Below are 23,116 nucleotides of genomic sequence, written 5' to 3' on the forward strand. Positions count from 1 at the left end.
AAAATTTTTATTCAACAATTGCGGTAAAAATTAATATTGTTTAAATAGGCTTTAATCAGTAAAAAGTAAAATTCTGTACATAATCTTTAAATAAAAAAATATCATAAAAAAACTAATTAAAAAGGTTCAAATGCACTATAAATTACCGAAAAAAGTACCAGTATTTAGGTGTCAACTTTTTATCATATAATCCACCATTACCTTAAAATTTACTGCCTTAAAAATATTTTATAAAATACTTACAGCTGTTTCCTTAAAAAGAAGTGACAGCTTCACAAAATCGAAGTTCTGTTTGAACTAATAAAAATTTTTGTAATTTCAACTGATTTTATTTTTAATATTTTGAACTATTAAAAAATTTTTACTCTCCATTATATCCATTTTTTTAATATAATAACTACAAAATTAACAGTTATAGTGTCTTAAAAAATATTTTATGATACAAAATATTTTCAATTATTTCCTTAAAAAAGAAAGGATAATTTCATTCAGTTGAAATTTTGTTAAATATTTTTGACTTATTACTTTACCTCAAGCATAGATTAAATTCAAAAATGCTAAAAAAAATCAAGTTGTTAATGATTCAGTTCAAGAATATTAAATATTATGCGCTCTAAAATAAGCAATTATTTTTTCAACATATCTAGTATACGTATGAAACAAAAAATATATATATCAACAACAAATATATAGTTAATGTATGAAATGATTATACATGATTATATAGGAGATCTATTTAAAACTTAAAACGAAGGAAAGGCATTTATTAAGTTTTATGGAGTATTTCCTATGCTTTTTTGCAGGCCGTTGCTTGATACTATAATAAGAACCACAATGCAAATTTTAAAATGCTCTATATGTAATCTAACACTTTCATAAATCTTTTTACATTAGCAATTTTAATGAAGTAATTAATATCAAAAATTTAAAAAAAGGATAATTTCTCCAAGTTTTTGTATGCAATACTTTCATTATTTATGAATTATACTTTTTAAAGGGCATACTCAAAAGTTTGGATGCCACCTCAAATAATTTAAATCAGTTTTTAATTCCCGCATTCATTACATCTACCAGTAATCGAATAAACTGAAAGTTTCTTGGAGACGCCTTCATGCCACTGATTTTCATAGACACCCATAGCACAACATTAAAACATTAATTTGTTGAAACATTTCTAAAAAAGAATCAGTAAAACAATATGAAAAAAAAATATACTCACGGTAAAGATATAGGTATCGGTATTAGCAACACTATCTTCTTCCTAAAACTATTCAAAAATAAAAGTTTCATCAAGTGTGATCTCATTTTTACTCTTGATATATCTGGAATGCTCTGACAAATGGTAAATAATAGGCACAAGGAAATTAACAAGCAGTGTTTCGTTCTCATCATGTCCAATAGCTAATAAATATAACCGAAAAATTACTACTTTTCTAATGTTCTCAAATATGGTTTTCAGAGGTGAAACTTTTATGTTTAAGCACAAAATAAAGTTTTTATTGAAGATGAATGAATGGAGAATAGTTTTTCAAAATTTACAAGCAAGCGATTCTTCAGACATGAACACGATTCTTCAAAAGCTGATAGCAAACGATTTTTCAGACATGAACGATTCTTGAGAAAGTAAAAAATATTTTTATAAGGTGGAAACTTCTTAGAAATTTTCGAGGATCTATGAGGTGGTTTTATGAACGTCTTACTGCATGTTCTGTTTTAAAAAATTATTTTGTTTTTCGTGTATGACATAGATATATATGTTAAAATTGAGTTGGATCCGTGAAGTGACTTTGCATTTTGGATTGTCTTGTTTGGAGATTTTAATCAACATTAAAATATAGTCTCGTATTCTTCGAAATTTTGACGATTAATATAAATGGAAAGGGCGTGGTTGTTGATTGTCACACATAAAGAAAGTGCAGATTCAGATAGTAGCGATCTATTTCCTCGAAAGCTTAATTTGAATGTTTCACATCACTTAATCAAAGTACCAGTATATTTTCTTTTTAGAATTCAAGTTTTATGCATTGACTTAGTTACACAATTTAAATTATGTAGAGTAATATTGACTGTAAAACTCCCTTTTTCTCAATATGTGAAAGAAATCTATTAAAATTGTGATACTGTATAGAAATATCAGTTCTGGTAAAAAAGAGCATGATTGTGGTTAATAAAACGAAGTATACGGTATTTAAACCATTCATTTGGTAATTTTTAAGCTCATATGGCAACGGTTTGCCAGAAAATTTGCTTTTTAACATTATAGTTCTTATTTCCCCACATTTATCACAAAATATAAAATTGATAAGTAAATTGAACAGAATTAATGGTTTTAATGATAAATTGAATTATAAAATTATGATCATGATAAAATTAAAAAATTTGACCACACCTGCCAAATTTTATTACAACTTATAAACCATTAATTTTACGAAAATTATTACTAAAAACCTTCGGTAAAAATTATCAAGCTTTTTGGTGTTCTCGTAGAATCAGAAGCACGAAAATACGCTAAATATTACTATATTCTGGTAGTTTTGACCATACTTTTTTTTCAGTGTATAATTTTGCTAAACTTATTAATTTTTAATGTGCAAATAAAATGTTCAAAAGTAATGACAATTCATCAATTTTAAGAATAATATGTACTGCACTATCTGGCCTAATATATCCAGACAAAAAGTGGTAAGAACTCGGTGAGTTCTGAGTCATACATTAATATAATGTTGCTTCTATTTTAGCATCAATAACAACGCGCATACGACTACAAACTATATTTTCCTGTAGCTTTTGATAGATGTATATGCGAGTTGACTTCCATAACAGCTTAAACCTAGTGGTTTAGATGATTGATTTGACTGTTTACATAATCTACGTTCTAATTCTTCTCAAAGGTGTTCTATGAGATTAAGATCGAGTTCTGAGAAAGCCAGTCTAATTTGGAATGTTTCTAAAATATCAATGAAAGTTTTCGGGTGAATATTGTTATGATACAACATACAGTAATAATTTAGCAAATAAATGTCCTTTTTCAACAAAATATGCGCTTTTTCTTGTTCAGCATATTGAACAATAAGAAATTTATTATATCTCGCAATGAATTTGTGCGGTGTTTAGAACAAAAAATTTTGTATAACTTTTGGCTTAATGTTCGATTTTTCTCGCACTGAAACTCAATCTTCAAGTTTTAAGAGTCCAAATAGTTTTAGGTGTTCGAAAACACAGATATGTTATTTGGGAAAGTGATAAATTAAGTAGCAAAATTTACTTAAAAATGACCCGCCAAATAAAAAATGTATGTTTTTTTATGGGATATTATAATTTAAATTATGGGGAGTAGCACGTACTTGAAGATAGAGTCCTAATAATTAAGTCAGAAAATGAGTAAACATTTATGCCCTTAATGATATTTTTACATCCAATTATAAAAGTTTTTCCAATAAAATATATTTTTTATAAAGAGCTCATAATTTAACTTAATCCTCTAAAACGTTTATACATTCTTTTAAATGAAAAGTATTAAAATATGAGATGAATTGATGAAATAGTTTTTCAGATATAAAATGAAAAAAATCCCATTTTTCAATTTATAAAAAACAGAAAATCTTTCTGTTTCTACTAGCACAGTGACCTATAGAATATTCGTAAACCCTAAGCGACTGGAGAATGTTTTTTTACGATAGTTCATTTTAACATGTAAAAACTAATATCAAAATATACCATCTTCTATTTCCTTTGAAATATGTAATATATTTTACAGAAGAATTAAAAGCTGATTCCTTTATAAATTTTCTTAAAATTAAAAGATTATATACTAATAATATAGAATCATTATGATTAAACTAAACAACGAAGGGACAAAAAAGGCTTCTAAACCACAAATTCCAGAGGATTTTTTTTTTACACACACTGTATAGTAGTTTATTTTAAGAGGAAAAATCTATAAATTTTTATTTTCTTTAAAATACGTTATACATTTTCTACAAATGTATAAAATAAATCAATTACTTAATTTTCTTAAATTAGCAGATTATATACAAACTATTAAATTCCTTATATACAAACCATTTAATTCAATGATTCTCTGTTTAATTGTCTTAATTGTAGTTAATTGTCTTACCTAATAAACTGAAAATATCAAAAATCTTTTTGAATCTATAATACCAGTGATCTAGAATATTTTTAAATCAAAATCACTGGAGAGTTTTACATTATTATGCGCACGGTATAACAGTATATTTTAATATGTAAAAACAAATACCAAAATTTATCCTCTATTACTTCTTTGAAATTCGGTGTATATTTTACTGAAGAATATAAAATTTATTCTTTTTCTTAAAATAAACATGTTATATAATAATCATATATAATCATTGCGATTCCAATGAACAATAAAGGGACTAATAATGTTTCTGAACCTCAAATTGTTAAGGATTTTCTTTATTTTACGCACTGTATCAAAGTTTAAGATAAATAACTTTTAATTTCTTTAAAATAAGTTATACATTTATGCAAGTGTATAAAATTAATTTATTATTTAATTTTCTCAAATTAGTAGTTTTTATACAAACTATTAAATTCGCTATAAACAAACTATTTAATTTAGGGATTAACTATTTAAGTGTCTCAAATAAACTGAAGACATCAAAAATCTTTTTGATATCATCCAGTGATCTAGAATATTTCTAAACCTCTAATTGCTGGAGAGTTTTACGTTATTATTCACGGAGCAATAAAGTTTATGTTAACATCTAAAAACCAAAATTTACCCTTTATTATTTCCTGCTGAGGAATCGAATTTTTTCCCCTTATCTTAAACTAAACAGGTTATATACTAATCATACAGAATCATTACGATTCCTCTATACAACGAAGGGACTAAAAATTTTTCTGAACCATAAATTGCTAAAGATTTTCATTATTTTACGCCCTGTTGAGTATTTTATTTTAAGATGAAAAATCTAGCAATTTTTATTTTGTTTAAAAAAATACGTTATACACTTTATACAAGTATCTAAAATAGATTTATTATTTAATTTTCCCAAATTAGCTGGTTATATACAAATTTCATAAAATCAATGGGATTCAATGAACACCGTGACTAAATTGTTGTGAAGGATTGTGATTGTTGTGAATTTTGCCTTGCACAATAATTTATTTTAGCATAAAAATCTACCAACTTTTTATTTTCTTTAAAACACGTTTTACATTCTACACAAACTATAGAGAATCGATTTATTAATGTTCTCTAATAAACAGGCTGTATACAGAGAATTACGAGCGCAGTGATCAATAATATTTCTAAACCACAAATTGCTGGAGAGTTTTATTTATTTTTACTGTGCACCAGTCACAAAAGTTTATATAAACATGCAGAAGCCAATACCAAAATTTACCATCTATTATACAGAAGAACATTTTGCAAAAGAAAAGAAAGTCAATTCTTTCTAAATTTTCTTAAAATAAATAGGTTATTCACAAATCCTTATGATGTATAAAATCCTTATGATTCAACTAAACAGCAAAGTGGCTAAAAATGTTTCTAAACACAAATTGCAATTGCTATGAACTTTTCATTTTACGCACTGTTTTTTTTAAAATTTTATTTATTTATTTATTATTTTTCTTTTTAAATGGCGGGCACTTGGGGTTTGTCCCATTGGCCAAATGCCAGAACTGCTACTCTCTTCTCGTTACCCAGTGGGCACCTCTGGCGAAGCCATGGCGGTGTAGCAGCATCGCCCACGTCACACAACCACAAACCCGTTTATAGGGCGGGTCACATTCACACAAAGAGGAAAGGGCATAGAACAGAGAGAGAGAGAGAAAGAAACTTCCATGCCCTGAGCAGGATTCGAACCCGCGACCAATGGCTCCGCAGTCAGACGCGCTAACCACTCGGCCACCAGGTCGGCATATTACGCACTGTAATGTTGCTCATTTTAAGATGCGCTACTTTTATTTCCTGTGAAATACGTTATGCATTTTATACAAGTGCATAGAATCAATTTATTATTTTTCAAATAAACAGAGGTTACAAGCAAATCAAATAAAATTATTGTGATTCAATGAGCATACTAAACTAGTGAGGATTTTTTTTTGCCTATCACAATTTTGCACAATAGTTTTTTCTAACAAAAAAAAAATCTGCAAAATTGTATTTCCCTTAAAACACGTTATGTATTCTACACAAACCATAGAGAATCGATTTAATATTTAATGTCCTCTAATAAACGATCTGTATTCAAAGCTTTTCCAAGAATATTTCTAGACCACAAATTGCTGGAAGAGGATTTATTTAAGGCGTGTGCAGCAGGATGTGCGATGGAAAAGTTTTCATATCAATCGAAGAGTAAAAGTGCTGAGACAGTCAGAGCGAAAGGAATGCCTGATAGGGAAAACGAGGCCCTGCTGTTTCATCATGCGTGAGATTCGGTTGACTCTACAAGTTTATGCCCAATTTGATAGATGTCCTGGAATCGCGTCTCCGCAGAGTCAAGGATGAACGATTTTTCACATCTCCCTCACGGGTCACATTCTGAGACGGAGAATTGAAAGAATATTTTTGTTTTTGCTTTTCTTCATTTCAGATAAAAAAGAATTTAGTTTTTCTCAGTATGTACGTTTATAGTTATGTCTTTGAATAAAATAGAGACTATTGATGCAAAGGTGTGATTTTCACTATATGGATCCTTGCTAAGGAGCAATTAAATTTCAAAGTGACCGGGTCATGCTATTGGTCGAAAATAACATCACTACTTCTGGGAAGGGAGATGGTATGCATCGGCTGGCGTTAAAGCGATTTTGGAAATTTGCTAAACTTTTGCCAAATTATTTTTTTGATTTTCTTTATTTCTACTTAATAATTCCAAATTGATTTTATAATAGACTAAAAATACATAACTATATCACTTTCGAGCATGTTTTTCAATTTAATATTTCAAAAAAGTGAATATAAATAAAAGAAATGGCTGTTCAGTAGAAAACAATGATGCAATCTACTGATATTTAAGAGGGTATTGATGGCAAGAGAAATAATAGCAGAGCTATTTAGATTAAATTTTTATAAGATCTGATCGGTAATAAATGTAAATATTGAGACAATAGACAGTATTTCGTTTGGTTCTGTTGCAAATGCTGTAATACATAATGCATACAACTAAATAAATACTTTTTTTAATAATTCAAAATTGTTCAAATTAAAAATACTATTTACAATTCACCCAATTTTGTGATAATTTCGTTCAGAGTCTAAGTAATGAAAATAAAATTTAATATTGATATTATATAAACATTTATAGGAATCAAATAAATCTGGAGCACACGTGAAAACGAAATCTGTTGCTAAAACACCTGCCGATGCATACCTTCTCCCTTTCCACGCGTAGTGATGTCTTTTTCGAGCAGAAGTGCGATCCGGCCACTTTGAGATTTAATAGTTCGTTTCTTGCGACCATTGAAATGAGAATATTCAAAGTGCTTGCTCTTTGAGTGTATAATTTTTATTTTATTTTATATTATATTCATTTTATAACTCTATTGTGTAATTTTTATTTTATTTTATAACCGTCGTTGAATACCCGAACCAATTTTGTGTTTACGACTACTAAAGTTCAATTCCACAGCCTTATGATTTTAAACCCATTCCAGAAGATAAGAAACTGCTGAATCAGTACCCCCAGAGGTTTGATTTGTTAAGGGAACATGGAGGACTTTGTGACCCAACAGATTTAACGTGTATCAGTCACCATTTACTACAAGGGGAGACTTCGGCCTGCTGGGATCGGACCCACGACCTTTTGCTCATGGGCCGAGGGCCCTACAAATAGGCTATCCTGGCCCCTTTCCATTATATAGTATGAAAAATGAGTACGCTTAGTACGCTTTCTTTCAACACAATTTTTTTTATTATCTTCAAGCAGTGTTTAAGTTCTTTTGCTAAGCAAAATAAAAAGATTACATAATCTTCTTATACTCGAGACAAAGCTATAATTTGGAACTACATATCTTGGGAATAAAACGATCTCACAAATTAAACAATTATCATGGCTTTAGAAGGAGCAAATAACTTATTTAAAAAGTTATTAAATTTAAAAAAAAAAAATTTGGCAAGATTTGGCAAGATTTTTTCAGTTAGAAGAAAATTATTAAAATAATTTTCTTCTAACTAGAAATAATAACATTATTTTCAATATTTGCACATTTTTATGAGACCAGATAATACAGCTTTGGAGTAATTCTCTAATAAATTAGAATACAAATGCGTTTCATTTTCACAATTCACATTGACCCTTTGGCCATTTTCAGAAACAGATTAGAGGCCAGAAGGGTTTGGCTCATGATAGATTTAGCGTGACCTAATAGTTAGGAATGACTTTCACAACTCACATGCTTTATGAAAATTGTATAGTATTCGGTAAAAAAACTTTATTCCACGGGTTGACTAAGTCTTCGAAAAACAGCTTTAATGGAAGAAGTGCAATTCAAATTTATTTAAAGAGTATAGACACGTTTGTTTTACAATCCTCAAAAATAAATACATATTTTTCATATTATTAAACGTTGGTAGATGTCAGTTTATAGCATACATAGAAATAAGAACAAGTAACCGACGAAAAACAAACTTATCAAGCGTTTACTAAATAAAATAGAGGTTTTCAAACTAAACATTTTACATTTGAGTCCAGGCTGTGCAATGTTAGAGTAACTCATCACTTATAATAATAATAAAAAAAAAACAATCTGGATCGAAACTTGGAAGGCTTTTCTTCAAATTAACGTTTTGCGCCATTTTCATAAGGGTTAAAGTGGGCGTTGGATAAAGGTAGGCAAAACTTAGCATCTTTGAATAGTTGTTTTGAACTCAGAATCTTTGCAAAAACAGCATGTTATTCTCAAAAAAGCTTAATTTCATGAATGACTGTTTTGAAATCTCAATCGTTACTAAAACAGCATATTATTCTCTGAAAAGTTCTATATCCATGAATAGCAGTTTTAAACTTAGAATCGTTGTGGAAACAGTATGTTATTCTCCAAAAAGTTTTATTTCCAAGAATAAATGCTTTAAACTCAGAATATTGATTTCTAAAAAGCATTTCATATTGCCAAAGAGGCTTAGAAAAAAAAAAGCCTGTTGAGGCTATTTTTTAAGGCTCAGTGGTCTCTCACCAAGCTCCTTAACTAATATTTTAAAACATGCACTTAAATTATTTCGACTGTCTAATTGCTTTTTATTGAACTTTAAATTTATTATTTGTGGAAATTTTTATAAAATAATGTTCAGAATAAAGAGTTTAAAGTTAACTCTGTTAAATTAAGCTACATTAAAGCATATTCACACATTAAGTTTTTTAATTACGCATTTTTTAATATATTTTTTGTTGAAAATAAAAAAAGAATGTCTAAAGTATTAAGAAATATGTTGAAATTGGCAAATGTTGGTGAATGTTTTCCAAAACACAAAGTTAGAAATTCAAACTTCTCATCATTTTATTGGTACATTGAATATTATTGGTACATGCACCCTCGTAGAGTCTGGACTTATTTATCACATTTTAAATATCCTTAAATGTCATAATTTGACAAATTTTACTCAAATTTGGAGGTATAGTTTTTAATTCTATTCTATTTAAATACCGTTACATCAATAAACTTATTTTATAATTGAGAAGTTCAGAAAGAAGGTCAGAAAATTTCTTAATATGTACTTCTGCGATTTTCAATTAAAATTTCAATCAAAGTTTGATTGAATATGTTTTAATTTTCATCTGAAAATATAATTAAAATATTTCACCTAGCATGTTCTTCTACCAAGATTTGCAACTGAAAATTCAATCTAAATTTTATGAAGCATGTTTTTCCCTTAAGTTTCTTAATTGAATAATTCATTCAAATTTTCCCTTAGTATAGTTTTTTTAAAATTTATTTTATATTTTTTTTTATTTAAACGACTTAAAACTCCTCATGCACCACAAAGTATAGCATAGTTTGTTGCTGAGAATTTTCAATTGAAAATTATATCAATTTAATTAACAAGTTCTAAGTTTTTCAAAGAAAATTGAATCACTATTGCAAAAACGATATATTTGAAAAGACACATAGTAATTCTGCCAAAAATGCTATAAAATATTCAACAATTTTCAACGAACTTTATTTACCTTATTGTACAATTTTATATTGATATGAAATGAGTATTTACAATAGTTTTCCTTTTTTTTTTTTTTAAAAAAAAACAAGAATCCTACGCTGCTTTTAAGTAATGATAAGTCAAATGATTGCATGTCAATGTCTTGTAATGATAAGATGTTTCAATGATGATTATTCGTTATAAGGGTGAACATATACACAAATTTGATTTGATGGTGATTGTCATCAATACCCATGATGCATTCCATGATGTTCAATATGATGCTCATGATGCTTTTTCCTATAATAATACATAAAATTTATTTTTATTTTGCATAGAATTGTCATAAGATTAATAAGCAAGAAAAATATATTCGGCTTACAGCAGGTAATTTTGCCTCGAATTTTTTTATCAATTTAAATTTTGAAAATTAAAATATATTATTGATATTAAAACACATAAACATATTGATAACATTTAATAATTATGCTTATTTTCCTGTTAATAACTCCTTTTTATAAAGAGTTTTATAAATAATTGTTCAAAAGTTGCTTGAAGAATTTTTTATTAATAATTAATTGAATAACAAATATAAATATTTTGAATGTTTAAATGCAAATAATTAAAGCAGAATTTAATCAAAAAATCGATGAATCTTGCAATCGAAAGAAACATTTTAACGGGTTTTTATCCATAAGCTAACTTTAAAACTTGAATAACAAATTTTGATGTTTTTAAGAATTTTTTAAATTACTATCAATTTTCAAATATTATTTATATTAAAAATTTTATGAAACAATTATCAGTTTCATTGTTAAATTACTTTTACTTTAACAAAAATTTGAAAATAAAAGAAATAGTTGAATGAAATTTAAATTTATAAGTTTAAATTTTTTTTTAAAAAATTTGAATTCATACTGACTGTGGTTATTTCATAAAGCTATTTCATAATCAAAATTAGATTAAATATTTTGAATAAACGAAATAAATTGTCTTTTTTTTTATCATTACTTGGGTTTTAAATTACTTTCTAAGACAATTTTCTAATACGAGCTCACAATTATTACAACTTCTTTACCAGCACACAATTATTTTTACGGTCACTCTCTAAAACACTTTTTGCAGTTCACTGACCGTAATCGAGAGGGAAGTGTTAACAGTATTTTTAAAAATAATATACAGATTATTTTTATTATCGACTATTTTTAGTTATTTTTAAATATTGTAATCTAAAGTTTCCTATTTCTCCTGCCTTAAAAATTTTTAATTAGCAAATACGCTTCTTTTACATCCACCTTTATATTTAAAATAGTTTTTTCTACTTCGTCTAAAAATATAGCTCAAATATTAATATTTTTTTAAAAAATTTGAATTCCCATTAAACTTAAACTAAACTTACTATTTTATAATTAAAGTTGAATTAAACATTTTGATTATGAAAAATAAATTATTCTTTCAACATTAATTAGGTTTTAAACTATTTTCTGTGACAACTTTCTATTCTTATTGGGCATACAATTACTTTTACAGTCAGTACCTGAAACACTTTTTGCAGATCACTATTCGTAATCCAGTCTTGAATATTTTTTAAAAGTATATTTAAAAATCACATATTGACTATTTTCGATAGTCACCCACCATTTTTAGTTATTCTCAAACAATTTATTCCATAATTTCCGATATCGTCTGCCTCAGAAATTCTTAAGCAACAAATACGCTTCTTTTACGTGCTCCTTCATATTTATAAATATTTAAAATAGTTTTTTTCAACGTCGTTCGAGAAATCAGGCTCGAATTTTTGCAGCATAGTACTAAATTGTTGTTCTAATGTTTTATGCATTAGAGATGTAAAATTGTATGAAAATTAACATTTACGTCGTTGCGACTAAGTAAAAATAATAACTAAAAAGAACAGTCCATAAACTTTAAGCTTTTTTCTAAATAGCACTCAAGTATATCATTTATATTCATCGAAGGCATCGGGGTTTTAAGTATAGGCATTATCTAAGCTAGTCTAGCTATTTCGTGAAAGATCTAGTAATTATTTGTTATATGTGAAAAGTCTAAGAGCTTAATACGTTTTTGCCTTTATTCTATTTATTATAGAGAAAAGATTTTTTTGTTTGTTTTTAGTATCGCCAGTAAGTAGTACTGCTTTTTCTTCTTCTATGATGGAAGATTATAAGATTTATTTACTTTAACATTCCATTTAAAGTTAGAGTTTCTTTATTACCAGGCCATTAAAGAGTGCTTATGACTTCAAACTTTAGCAATTTCTTATTTGAAGGATCAGTATGCTATTTATTAAATTTTTTTCATCAACAGTGATCTTTTTCAGAAATTTATTTTATAACAAAATGTGATAAGAAGAATAAATAACTATTGTTATTAATTTTCAACCTGATACACAAATTTAGTGAATTTGTTGATTTTATATTTTAATTTTTTTAATAGATTAGATAAACAAAAGATTATTTTAAATTATGTAGCAAATGAAATTTCTTCCAAAATAACCAACTTTAAATTTTTTAAAATGTTTTATAAGAATTGTAATTAATCCAAAAGAAAATAGTTTAAGATAAAATCGTCAATTTGGTTTCGACAAAAATTTAAAACTTTCATTAATGATAATAATATTTTAAAAAAAATCTATTTTCTTAACATTAATTAAAAGTTTTTTACTGAGAAATAAATGATCAAAAAAAGCTGTGATACAAATAAAAGTTTCAAAATTGAATAAAATTAATGTTTCAAATATTTAAATTTTTAAACATGAACTTTTAGAAGAGAATCTACTACTGTACTTACATATTTTCTTCAGTGACATGAAATCCAAGAAAGTAACAATTTCAAATAAAATATTTGCTCATAATAATGTACATGGTCTCTAATAAGGCTTCCGAACAATGATAATGAATGTCTCTAATAATGTTCTCGATCAATGGTAAGAGATGTCTCTAATAATGATCTCTAATTTGTCTCTCGCACTTTACTCTAAATTACTCTAAATTCATGTTCGTTTTACTCTAAATTCATGTTTTGATTCTGTTTATCTTCACTTATTTCACACAATTATTCTTTATTATTAAAAGCTATTGCTTTTGCCAAGAACGTTTTGTTTTTGACTGAAATATAGTTGATGGCATTCATATAAATGACCTATTAAAATTTAATATTATGATAGGGGGGAAATCTTTCTTTGCTTAAAAATGTAAGTGTTAAAAATAGCATAATAAATGTAGAATAAGTATTTATAAGATTCCAATAAATGTTTCATTAACAATTAATTTACAAACTGTAGAAACATTAAATTTCATCATTTGATACACAATAAGAAAAAGTTTTACTACAAATTTGTGCATAAATTAGCAATAGTTAGATCCCTTAAAATATTATGAGTATACAAATTAGTATCGAAATGATATCATAGAGTTCAAGAATTTGATACATTTTTTTGAATATTGTATACACCGTAAACATAGTTATGAAAGCTATGCTATCTTTGAGAACGATAACATTAATTCGATTTAACAAAGAACGATTTCGTTTTTAACGCTTGTAAGCCGATTTAGATTTTCGTTTAGGATAACGCTAATGCTATATTAATGTAACGTATTGACATATAAACATTTTAATTTTGATAACAATGTTGGATCGTGGATTTTTGAGATTGATAAAATTTATGTGCACCCTTAGTACATCATTAATATAAGTATAAAAGCTAATATTATTCTTTGACTGAACTTTTATTATTTTAACGTTAATGAGTTTCCTTAGATTTCAAATTTGGTATGAAGTATAAAATAAAAGTTTTTAACAACGACGTGGGTTTAATGAGTTTGATGAATTAATCTGTGCACTGTAAAGAACGTATGTATAGAACGTAACCATAATGTTAAAGGCTACGTTTTCTTTGACAGAACTGGGAACTATTTCTATTTTTACGTTAATTAACTCTTTTTTTCATTTAAGAGAATGTCGATTTATGACATATAAAATTAAATTTTTTGACATCAGCACTATTTTTTTAAAAAATAATAAATGACAGCTTCTAAAAAATATTAGATAATTTAGACTTACTCCACCATGACAGGAACAGGGAGAGGAAGAGGTACCACCAACAACTTCTTCTTTTTCAGGGCAAGTTTGGCGAGCCATAAAGCCTTCATAATCTTCTTCTTATCAACTGCTAATGCCTGGGATTTTTCTACACTCAAGGGACTCAAGAGCAAGCAAAGAAGCATAAGGCATGTGATAACTCGAGAATGCATGGCGATTATTATTTGGCTAGAACGGCTTTTTTACGCCTAAAATGTATGAATACAATGTGTTTAAAAATATTTTGAATAAAATATTTATCAGAATAAAATTTTTTAATCAATTAAATTTAACAGTGAAGTTACATAAGGAAAGGAAATAACTAACGGAATTAAATTGCTGTTTCATGAATTGCATTTAACATTATTACATAAGAAAGAAATATTTCACGGAATTTTAATTGTTGCGTCATAAATGGCAATCAACATCATTGTGTAAGAAAGAAATTGTTAACTGAATTAAATTGTTGTTTCATTAATTATATTTAGGATTATTGTAAAAGTGATATAAGTGAAAGAAATACAAGACAGAAGTAAATTGTTGTTTGATTAATCGCAATTAGCATTATTATAAAGGAAAGAAATATTTATCAGAATTAAATTGTCTTTTTGTGAAATGCAATTAACATTGCTATTTAAGAAAGAAATATTTACCAGAATTAGATTCTTGTTTGATGAATGCTATTTAGCATTACTACATTAAAAAGATATATTTCATAGAAATTGATTGTTGTTTTATGAATTGCAATTAACTTTGTTGTATGAGAAAGAGATATTTAACAAGAGAAATCGTTGTTTCATTAATTACATTTTACAGTGTTATGCAAGCGCAATGTTATATAAATGGAAGAAACAGTTTAAAGAATCAAATTGTTGTTTCATGAATTGCATTTAATATTTTTACAAAAAAAAGAAAGAAATATTTCGCAGAATTTAGTTATTGTTTTATGAATTACAGTTAAAATTATTACACAAAAAAGAAATACTTAACATAATTAAACTTTTGTTTCAAAAATTACATTTAAGAGTGTTATGCAAGTGCCATGTTATATAAGTGAAAGAAATATTTAACAGAATTACATTTTTATTATAATGAATTGCATTTAGCACTATTTAAGTTTATAAAAAAATTTAAATATTTCAGAAATGTGTAGATAAAAATTACATGAAACTATAGGCACAATTTTTAAACATTGTTTTTGAAAATATGAAAAGATAATGTGTATAATTGCACACTTTGAGAAATTGAAGTATTCAAAACCATCCCAGTTCATTGCTATCAGTTTAGTAGGAAAAACAGAATAACCTTCCACTTAACACTGACTTCATCGCTCCTCCAATAATAGCAAATGTTTCACAAGCGAGAAGGAATTGGCTTTTTATTTTATCCATAACTGGATTAAAATATGAAAGAAAATGAATGAGATTGGATGAAAATTGATTGAGATAATATTTCCGGTTCCTTTATTTCTTGAAAAAATGGTTCATGTTAGTTTTGAAACTTAATGTATAAATCATTTTACAAGTTTATTTAAATTTTGGAAATGCATTTTAAACTTTTCGCTGAGCATTTTCGTGTAAAATGCAGCACGCTGAAATATTTCATTCTGAACTAAATGTCATAAACAGTAGGTGTTGAAAGTAATCAAATGATTAAAATTTGACTGTATGAATAAAATATAATAAAAAGAATTAAATGTAATATAAATAGATACATAATATGATATCCAGTAATAAAATATATAATAATATACTGTAAAAAGTTCTGGCACAATGTACTGGGACCCTGAGTGCAGAATCCGTTAGATTCTTTTTTGGCGTAAATATTTTGGCGTAAATATTTTTACAGTAAATATTACTGTAAAAATAACGATATATCAGATTCTTTTTCTAAATGTTCATAAAATTTACGGAGACGGGGGAAATTTTCAGACATCGTAATAACCGAATCTTCGCAAGTTGCCGAGGTTATTTATTAGGCCTATTGCAACGAGCTTTGAAGGCGCATCGCAAAGTGACTACCGCAGTCTGTGAGTAATCAAATTTTAAATTTTTTTTCTACGACGTATATTATGAAAGTAAAAAAATAATAAAAATGAAAAAAAAAATAGTAAAAAAAAGCTTTTTAAAAACGTAAACTTTAATGATATTAGAATAAAAAAATGTTGTGCATTTATATTTACTAAAGTATTCGTTTGTTCAAATTAATTGTAAATTAAAACAAACAAGTCTTTTTTCCTGACACTGCATAAATTTACTTTTGATTTAGACTTGAAAATAATAAAATATTTCTATTACAATCCAAATGGCTATAATAAAGTTAAGTAAGCATTTTTCTGAACTAAGACTAACACGTTTCAACTTTACTTGTTGCGATTAAAATTGAATTTTTCTGGTATCTTTTTCACGGTCTGACATGGTTGGCTATAATGTCAGTTTCGTTTGACGTAGTACTTTTCTAGCATGTGAGTGAAACTAATGCTTACTGAATATAGATTTGTTATTCTTAATATAATGAAATTTATTTAATAAATTTTCTAAATTGAAACAAATGAAATCTGAAATATTTTTTGCTTTTGAACATTGGAACGAACCTTCGAACATTGAAACATTCTTAAATTTACAGACGCGGGAAAGTTTTCAGAGATCGTGATTACCAAATTTTGCAAACTGCTGGCGTCATTTAATAGGCTTATTGCATAGAATAAAATTTAAATAAAAATGACTAAGAAAAATAAAATTTTTTTGAATTTGTTAAAGTGTTATAAATAGTTTCAAAATGTTTTTAAAGTGAGCTTAATCCATACGGTTTATTTACTGTAAAGTAATAGTAGTTCTTCTAAAAAACCTTACCTGTTGTAGATGAACAAGAACTCACTGAATGTTGTGGTATTATTCAGCTGTGTACTGCTTATATACTGAGATAAAGTAACACTGCCCCACTCGAGATACTAACTATAAATTGCTGAGGGGGGTTTGATTTGTTCCTCTTCCTGATTTATTTGTTATCCAATAAGAATAAAGCTCCAAAATGCTATTTCCGAACAAAATTTCGCAAACGATAATTGCTGCATTTCTATTCTTTGCCATCTTAAATGTTCTTTCTGATATATTTAGAATGTTCTGCGAACCTCCTGTAGATTTTGGTATTTGAAAGTTCTATTTCTTATAAGAACTTTCGTTTGTTTAGCCTAGGGATATGTCAGGAGGTCCGTCATATAGTTGGGAATGGATTAATTGCAGACGAAGTGCGAATTAGATTCCACGCCTCAATAAGCAGGTTAAGTAAAATGTCTGCTTTTTTTTTCTTCTCAGCTTTTTGATTAAGAGTTAAAAAAGTAAAAGTACTGTTCGCGAAGTGTCGGAACCTAAATATAGTTTTCTGAAGAGTAAATTATAACCGGAATAATGTTTGCTCAGCATTTCAGTGACTTTGTCTTAGAATGGATAACAGACAGACAAGGTCCGTTTTGAGAGGAAGCGGATTTTAGGCATTGAGGAGTCTGAATGAAGGAGTAATATTATTATTATTAATAAAAACAATCTTATCCTTTTTTGTCATCTGATATACACTGAAAATGTATCTAAATTTGTGATTTGCAGCCTTTTTATTTGACTGCATAGTCAAAGAAATCAAAGTGTTCCAAAAGAAGAAAGTGTTTTTGGTTAATGTTTTGGCTGTTTCCTCATGTTATTGTTAAAACTTAATTTATTAAACGGAAGAAAAAAATTATCACATCTACCTCGTCTTAAGTCTAGCAAAAGAAGACTTTTTTTTCGGAAAAATTAATACCAAGATTTTTTATGATTTTTTTCTTTGTTACTTTACTTTAAATGAAACCCAAAAACTCCTCAACTCTCTTTTGTACGCTTTTCCTTTTTTTTTTTGGTTGAGAAAAATGAGGATGGTTTGATTTTTTATTGAATTGAATTTTTTCCAGACTAATAAGACATTGTTTTCTATGTATTTTTTAAAGTTGAATTGAAAGAGTTTCAAGACGATCGGACTAATAGTTATTCTGAAAAATAAACTTGTTCAAATTTTCTTAGCTTTGTATAAATATGTAATTTATTTACACGTAATGTAGAAATTATTTGGGCAATATTTACATAAATATAGAGATTATTTTTTGAATGTATGATGCAGGATGTTTAGTCCAGAAAAAAGGTGTTTTTTGGAAAGATTATTACCCAGAATATTTTTTGACAGAAACCTTTGTTATGCAATAGATATAAATGATTATTGAAAATCCTCCTATTCTCTTCTGAACGCTTGCTCCATTTTTGAGGGAAAGGGGAAGGATTTGATAGGAAACATTGAATTTTTTTTAAACAGACAAGTTAGACTTTGATTTTTCTATACCGTCAAGCTGAATAGAATAAGACCAATATTGAGACAAATGGATTCATAATTTAAAAGTTATAAGGGTTTTAGGTATAAAAAGTACAGATTTGTATTTGTGCCTATTTACGCAACTGATATGCTACATAAGCAAGTGAGGCATTGTTTCTTAAGTATTTTTTGCATTGAACCAAATGTGATTATGCATGAGTTAATAGATGAATAGTTCAATAGTTTTATATAACGTACTATTTTTTACATAATTTATGTACACTTTTTACATTGCTATCTCAATGTGTAAGGTATATTTTCAATGTACATTTAATTCTAAATTGAATGAAACCAATCCAAATAAAACTACCAGCTTAAAAGTTAGAAAGGTTTTATGAATAAAAAGTATTAATTTAGTATTTGCAGATGTTTAAGCATCTTATCTTATATATCGTATCTTATATTGCCCATAAAAGGCAAGAAAGGTATTGTTTTAAATACATTTTTTCCCTTAATTGAATGAGACCAAATACGAATTAACAGAACTAATAAGTGTAAAACTCAAAATGAGTTTTCTTTTGTATGGAAAGTACTGTTCTTGAATTAAACTTTTTTATGGAGTAAATCTTATAACTTCAAAACTATAAATTCAATCTCACCCAATTCAGCATAAAAATTTCATCAAAAAAAGTATTTCAAAAGTTTAGCTAGTGTCTAGATAGCAAAAGTAAAATGTGTATATAAGTCAAGTCAAAAATAGTACTTTTTAGATATAAAAACGTTTGTAACTTTCAAACTATTTCCCATTTTTTGACTCTTGCATAGTTTAATTCGATTCAGTGTGAAAAAATACTTATGTTTCGGAAAAAATGTTTCATTTGTCTGTTTAGAAGAAATTTAATTTTCCTCTTCAACTTATCCCCGATTTCTTCTTCAAAAAAAAATAAATAAAAGGAAACATATAAAAGAGAGTAGGGGAGTTTTCAAGTATAACTTATAGCAACATAATAAATGTTTTTTTTGTCAAAAATTAGCTTGGGTATTAATTTTTTCCGAAAAAAGCAACTTTTTCTCTGCTATAATTACTGGACTACTAGAAATAATTTTCATTAAAGATTTTACATAAAAACATGATTACGACATTATTAATTAAAGTAGTACAAATGTTAATTAAAGTGTAGTACTATTATCTGGCATTTTTAAGACCACTATCTCCTGTATTGTCAGTGTTAAATGGACTAAGTATTTTGGTTTTTGATGGTTTTATAAGAAAAATTATTATACTGTTTATGAAAGATTGCAAGTATTGTGCCTTAACAACATATATTTCGTCTTTTTCAATTAACTCAAGGAAAGTAAATTGGGTATTATAATTGGATATACAAATACAATTGAAGTGTCAAAATATTTGTGTAATACGAAGGGAAAGGGAGTATAGTTTCCATCTTTACAAAGGCCGTTGAATTATATATACGCTACCGGCAAAGTGAGAAATCTGGCATCTAATTATAGTGCCGAAAATCGACTAGAAAAATATGTAGTGATTAAACATATAACACATTAAACATATTGCACATCGTATACAATGCCAAATAACAAATCTGTAAAATAAAGAAATGGGACTATTTCATACTTTTAATTAGAACGATCATGATTTGTTAGTGTTAGTTGAATGTAATTCTTTAATAAAAAAGGCCTACATTTCTAATCGTCATGACTTATAAATAATTGCCGGAATAATAATCCAGCAAAGATATGTGGGCCATCATTCGGTATACACTTGAGTCGTATTCCCGACACATTTTTTTTTTTTTTTAAATAGAAGGGCCATTTCTCGGTATATAACCCTAGCATGGTATTCCTTACATTGATATTTTAAGGTAAAGGGTCATTTCTCGGTATGCTTTTGCATGGTATTGTCTATACCGCTTTTTTTTCCTAATCTATTATTAATACTAATCAAATAAGCTGGTTATAGTAAAGTCCTAGTATAAGTTTAGGTCCTAAAACTAAAAATAAGTAGAATAATGTAATGAGTAGTATCTTATAAAATAAGTAGTATATTATAAAATAAGTAGTATATTATAATACAGTAATTTAATTAATTTTTATAGGTATAGTATAAGTATAGTAATTTAAGAAATTCTCAACATTTGAAGTTAATTTTTACAATGGAATGAAAGTTCAATGTAAGTTTTCATTTTAGAAAACTGAAGAGAACGAACGTTTGCTTATTTTTATTGTACTCCTGTTCTGAGCACTGAAAAAAAAATCAGCAGTTTTTGAATTTATATTCCTCATAAATAATAAAGTAGATTATTCAGATTTTTTTACATGTTACATTATATTTGAAACAAATTTTAGTTTTTTTTGTTAAAATCATTTTACAACTTATTTCAAAAATTTAACACATGTAAAAAATATTGCGACCAATTGCCCTATCATTCAGGAGGTTTTGAAACAGTACAAAAGTGTACTAAAAAAAGATATTAAATAAGACAAGGATTTAATCAAGTTTTAGATATTGTGTAAAATTTCCAGAAAGGAAAGATTTAATAGTTTTTATAATCGAGGAAACGAAACTATGAAGCTTACAAGGAATTCAAAAACAGAGGTAAAAAAAATCGATATAAAGTACACTGTTATAATTTTCATTCTAAAATTAAGGTAAATTAACCGGCAACAGTTGATTTATCCAATTGACCGTAAAAGTAATGGTAAAGAAATTTTATTTGACAGGTTTTGAAGCCGTTTACATCTAGTATGGTTATAAAATCATGAATACAAAAATATATGGTTTTTTAACTATTAAAAACTAACATGGTTTCAAAACAGAAATTTAGCTGTACATAGGATCTAAGCTTTTTGTTAGGAAATAGTAATTTAATAGTCAATTAAAATTTAATGATTTACAACAGCTTCATATGTTCGAATTTCAGAAAATTAGTTTAGCATAATGCATTTTAAAACTTATGGAAAATTATATTTTTTTCTTTGGAAAGTATCAAATTGGTTTAAAATTTCTTGGAAAAACTCTTTTCTGCCTCTAGCCAGTTATATAGATTGATTGATCATCCATAAGATGCATTTTAGCGTAAAATCTATTTTTAACGTAAAATATTATACAGTACTATAATATTTATTTCAACATGATTCAGCGAGTTACGGTAACTATTACTGTAAAAATTTCGGTATATCAGATATTTGTGCTCTGTGACGTATTCCGGTAAAATAGATTTTGCGGTATGAAGTACTGGCAACCCGATTTTCTTAATTTGATTTGAAATTTTTTACATCGTTGAAAATGTTAAATTCAGGCTAGTTGAAAAATGTCCGTCATATATTATTAAATAATACTAATAACTTTACCCATCTAAATATTAAACAAGTAAACATATTAATGAGACTTAATTAATAATCTCATTTTGAAACATTTCCTGTATTGATATAATTATAAATTCAATATATAAGTTTCGAATTTTCAGAAGAATCGTCGTAAATAAAGACTAATACTTAGTTGCAAAATAAACAAAATTCTTACAAATACTATGAATGAAGTCAAAACTAAAACTTAGAAATTATAATGAAAACTCTAATGATATTTACTACCTTCTATTTAATTAGGAATAAGTAGATATAGATAAATTAGTTTTTTGCTTAAATATCTAATTTAAAGCGCATTCTCATTCTGATTTACTTAATCAATTAAGAATTGAATGGATTATTTTTTAAGAATGCTCCGAAATGTAGAATCAACTCGAGCTAAATAACTCCAGAAGACATAATGAGAACTTAATTTGAATTTTCTTGTCAGCGTTTTCCTTTTAAATCCTCTGTCAACAAATACTGGAAAAATTTATTCATTTGAAACACTGAAGCGTAAAGTAAATTAATTAAAACTTAATTACTATTTTTTTAAAAACTATTTGGCAGAGCTTAAATTTGTCATAATTTTGGAAGTGTCTTTATTTCGAGAATAGAAAATATCGTTACAAAGCTGTTATCTTGTATGTTAATTTCAATTTTTTTTAATTTTTATTATCTTGTTACCATACTTCTTTATGCTTTGACGCTGAGAGACGAAAATAAGAGATTACAAGGGATTTAAATATTCCGCATTGGTATAAGAATGTCCCAAATATACACAAAATTCTTGCTTTTTTTAAAAGTTGACCGCTTAATTAGTTTGCGCGCCTTTGTCAATTATTAATTGCATAAAATTTTGAAATGGTGAAAAATTCATAACACTTGCAAGTCAAGTTCTCTAGAGTTGCATATTTATTGTGTACTACATCTTTGAAATCGTGTGAGAATCAAAATTTAAAATTAATATTGATTTCTGAACTAATTAACTCTTATGTATTCTTTTGTTGAATTTTTAAAGAATGCTATTTATAAAGAAATGATTAATTTGTAATTCGTTATTCGAGGTATGTTCCTAAGCTCATTATTGCATTAATGCTGTATAATATTTTCAAATATTTACTCAAATAAATTTAAAATGAAAAAATCCTTTAACGATCTTTTTATGTGTCATATTTTTATCCTTCATCCTTTATCCCA

The 23,116-nt window shown here is 26.9% G+C and overlaps 1 long non-coding RNA gene across 1 annotated transcript; it reads right to left on the minus strand.

Annotated features, from left to right (window-relative positions):
• Nucleotides 1-10,091: 10,091 nt before the first annotated feature.
• On the minus strand, nucleotides 10,092-17,195 carry LOC122269383 (uncharacterized). The gene is made up of 3 exons (XR_006225154.2): nucleotides 17,074-17,195; nucleotides 14,204-14,430; nucleotides 10,092-10,423 (listed from the first exon to the last, which is right to left on the minus strand). It is a non-coding gene; the product is annotated as an uncharacterized lncRNA (long non-coding RNA).
• Nucleotides 17,196-23,116: the final 5,921 nt, after the last annotated feature.

The sequence above is a fragment of the Parasteatoda tepidariorum genome, chromosome 2, assembly GCF_043381705.1.
Source record: "Parasteatoda tepidariorum isolate YZ-2023 chromosome 2, CAS_Ptep_4.0, whole genome shotgun sequence".
In the NCBI taxonomy this organism is placed as follows: domain Eukaryota; kingdom Metazoa; phylum Arthropoda; class Arachnida; order Araneae; family Theridiidae; genus Parasteatoda; species Parasteatoda tepidariorum.